Genomic DNA, 4,405 nt, shown 5'->3' on the forward strand with positions numbered 1-4,405 from the left:
AGGTCCAAACTTCTCACCAATTTTCATTTGTACCATATTATTTGACAAGAAAACAAAGCTTTGGTCTCTGTTAACCTTTGATGCAGTTTAGATTAATCTAAAAAAAACTATTAGTTTGTTGCTATTTTTTTAACTCAGGAGATAAATTGTATATAAGTCCTTAGTAAAGAGACTACTTTTCCTATCAAATAAAATTTGTTCTTTAAACCAGCGGTTGCCAACCGGTGGTCCGCGGAACACTGGTGGTTCGTGAGGTCTGACAGGTTGGCGACCGCTGCTTTAAACAACAACAAAAAAAGTTATAACTTTCTGAGTCATCAAAATTTATTTTCTCACCTTTTAAATAATGAACCCTGAACATGAATCACCACATTTTTAATCACCATACTTCCTCCTTCCCTGCTACGAAAACTAAACAATTCTGGAACACAATGATGAAAGAAATGACCCTTATTATCCCTTTGCTCATATTTCTTCACTTATTTCTCATCACCTGGTACCATGTTTTCTAAGTCATTGTAAATCATGTTTGGGAACAATGTCAGGTATAACAAACAGATTCTGCATGAAAGAAATCCTTTAAGATCAAGTTATCCAATATGTAACCCTCTTTTTCTAAGTGAACGTGTGTCTTTTTGTCTTTTTTTTTCCCCAATGCCATACCTGCTCAGACTACTATTTTCCCTGCTGGCAACCAGAGAGACAATAAACCTTTAAGATTATCAAGCTATGCCCAGCGAGTTTCTTCTCTTAATCTGCTTTATTTTTCATTATAGTATTTCACACCACCTGACATATGAAATAAAACATAAATAAATGTCTCATTGCAGTAAATTGTAAGCTCCATGAGAAGAGACTTTGTCTTTCTTATATACTCTTTTATCATCAGTACCCAGAACTGTGTCTGGCACACAGTAGATGCTCAATAAATATTTATGGAATGAATGACTACCCAAGGTATCTCTCTACCTCATTCCCTCACAATCTTCCAATGATCCTGGCCAACCCATGGCAGAACTGCTGATGGAAACAACACAATATGCTCCCTGTCGCTCCCTCCTTTCTATGAGGATTCGTGACAGGTCTTTCTGCCAGTTTCTGTGCTACCTAGATACTAAGGATGGAGGATCATGAGCAGTAGCACCCCTGGTTGTCCAATCTAACCCCAAATGTCCACCAGTGTCCACCATATCAAATGGTAACAAAAAGCAGCACTCACCTCATACTTCACATGAAAACAGGCTGAATACTTTCAAAGCAATAGACTGGCTGGTTTCCTATTAAACACACCTATAGACTTGCTGTCTGCAAAACCGTTCTCTAGTCCAAGATCTACCACTAACTGCACCTACAGCAAGTCCTCGCCCATTCGTTTAAAGGCAGGTAACAATACTGAAGTGAAGACATGACACAAGAGGGCGTGGGGAGGTGAAGCGGAGGCACCGGGGTAGGCTGGGGAGTCGGAGGCACAGCAGAACCATCTGTGAAGCTTTTTCAAACTACACAGGGCCCGTCCCTAAAGCCCTCCACCCTAGTCCGCCACGGGACAGTTACCACCACAGAGAGAGTCACTGTTGCTGTTACCAATGAAAGTCCGAAAAAACTCAGAAAAACTTCCCCAGGTTTTGAGTGTAAGTTATTTGAAGAGTGAGACCAAGATGTATGCTTCTTAGTGACACCCAGAGTGGTACCTAACGTTGGGGACTCCTGTCTCTACCTGCGTCTCCAACCGCAGCTCCTTTCTTCCCAGCAGCCACACCATATCCTGCTATAGGACTGAACTTCCGATTGCCCACAGAGGCCATGCCTTTCACCGTCTGTCCCCACCGGTGGGAGACACAGTGGACTGCCTACCTAATAGCCCGCTGGGCAGTCTCGCTTTCTTCCTTGCAAACAGAATTCTGATTTTGTTTAAGTCTGGAGCATAGATGTGTTCAGGGGAGGTGAGCCGTCCCCCAGCCCCAGACTGCTTGCCCAAACATTCATAGCCACTGGGTTAGGGTCGCCATGTGACTCTTCTTGCCAATGGCACATGGAACTTCTAGGAAATGTTGTCCTTTGTTATCTAGAGAAACAAGAGAAGCAACCCCTGTCCCTTCCTTTCTGCTCTGGATGCGACCCCATGAAGGCAGCATGGAGCTCCAGTCCCCCTATGACAGGGCAGAGAAAACCAAGGGAATCTTCCAGGAGCCAACCTAGAGCTGTGACTACTTTGAACTGCCTGCCTCCAGACTTCTTACACAAGAGGGTAAAGTCACCTAAATAATGTTACTTACAATAGAAAGCTCTATATGATACCCTACCACATGTCCTGGGAAGTCCCTCCAACTTTTTCTCCTACTCATCTCCAATTTAAAGGACAATTGCAATGTCCTTGGGAAGTCTTCACTCCATCCCCAGGAAAACAGTCCCAGACACTGCCTTTCCAGCTAGACTCTGATCTCAAAAGCAAGCAACTTCACCCTTGGCAGAGGCCTTATCATATGTTGGGCACTAATTAAATGTTGAATGAATAAATGAATGAATGAACAAAACAATGAATGAAAGGATGAACATGCAAGATGCCTTCATGCCTTGGATAAAGACTTGATGACTGACAGACAGAATAGGGCATCCAGGCAGTGTGCACTCTGCTACAGACTTCTTCAGATGGTGGTGAGCAAAGGCTGGGATGGTACAATGGGCATGTCCTATGATTACCTGCTGAGGATGCAGCCTTCTCATAGGGGACTGCCCCTCCCCAATCCCCAGCAGCCGGGGTGGCACTATCCTAGTAGCTAAACTAATCTCCCCAAACACTGGTGGGACCTGGGTAAAGTACCACTTCTATGGTGGAAACCTGCTCCCTGTCCACTGAGATGGCCTGGCCTGGCCTGCTTTGGTCTAGTACCGTGGTCGGCAAACTGCGGCTCGCGAGCCACATGCGGCTCTTTGGCCCCTTGAGTGTGGCTCTTCCTAAGCGTTAGGAGTACCCTAATTAAGTTAATAACAATGTACCTACCTATATAGTTTAAATTTAAAAAATTTGGCTCTCAAAAGAAATTTCAATCATTGTACTGTTGATATTTGGCTCTGCTGACTAATGAGTTTGCTGACCACTGCTAGGCTAGTATATAAGTAAGACGTGCTTAATAACAGAGGAGATGGAAGAGACTGCCCCCTCCCACACTCTCTCTGAAGAAACAGGTAAGCCTGAAGGTGCCATGCTATTTATCACTCCACAGTAAGAACCCGTCAACACGGAGGGGAAAGAGCCAAGATACAAATGAGAGAGGAGCAGCCCTGCAACCTGATAGGAGCTCCTGGATCTAACTGTGCCTGAAGCGAAAACCCTCAACCTTTCATTCATGTGAGCCAGTCAATTTCTATGTTGCATAAGCCAATTTCCAAGTGAAGAAAACAACTCAAAGAATTCTGACAAATGTAATGAGCAGGCTGATAACACCTTCTGTCCGCAGGGCCTGTGCACCCCACCTCTCCATCTTGGCCTCTAGAATGGTGTCAGGAAGCAAGGCAGCTGGGAGGAGGCCTAGCCATGAACAAGTCAGAGGGGTGCAAAAAGAGAAAAGAAAGAGCGAGCCCTGGCCTGCTTGCTCAATGGTGAGAGTGTCAGCCCACAGACCCAAGGGTAGAACGAAGGGTGAAGGGTAGCGGGTTCAAGGGCACATACCTCTGGGTTGCAAGTTCAATCCCTGAGGCTACCAATCCTCCTCCTCCTCCTCTCCCCTTCCCTCCACTCTCTCTAAAAAATCAATGTAAAAAATATCCTCACTCCGATGAGAAAAAATAAATTAATAAATAAAAAGAAAGAAAAATGCCCGCTCCCCTCAAAAAACACACTTGCCAGCACCCCCAGGGACCCCCTAAAAGAGGGTAATCTAAGTCTCCTGGCTCTGCCTTCTGTGCAGAAATGTGTGGGGGCCTCTGGAAGGTGTAGAGTGTTGCACCAACACCTAGAGGGTGGAGGGAACTTCTTCACCGAGCACTGTGCTGTGCACTTCAGGAACAGCATATAGCTTAGGGCTCTTCTAAAGACTGTAATACCCATTGTACCCGTGAGGGAACTGGGGATCTGCGAAGTTAAGTAACTTGCTCAAGGCAACACAGCTAGTAACTGGAATTTAAGTACTACTCGGACTTTTTCCACTTTCGGCCCGGGGAAATGGTGAGCACACCTCCATCTCTCACACTGCCCAGGGCGCAGAGACCCGCACTTTACCCTCTAGGCCCCCGGGGTCCGAGCAGCTTCGCACACCGGGTTCTCGGAAGCCCCAGGTAACACGGTGCCGGTCGGCTACTCAACACCAACTCCAAGAGTAAAGAGCCGGGCGGAGGGGCAGCAGCGCCGGCGCGGGGCCTGGGAAGCGCCGCAGACCGCGAGGCTGAGCTCCCCGGCTCCTGCGTC

The sequence above is a fragment of the Myotis lucifugus genome, unplaced genomic scaffold (genome assembly GCF_000147115.1).
Source record: "Myotis lucifugus unplaced genomic scaffold, Myoluc2.0 scaffold_32, whole genome shotgun sequence".
NCBI lineage: Eukaryota > Metazoa > Chordata > Mammalia > Chiroptera > Vespertilionidae > Myotis > Myotis lucifugus.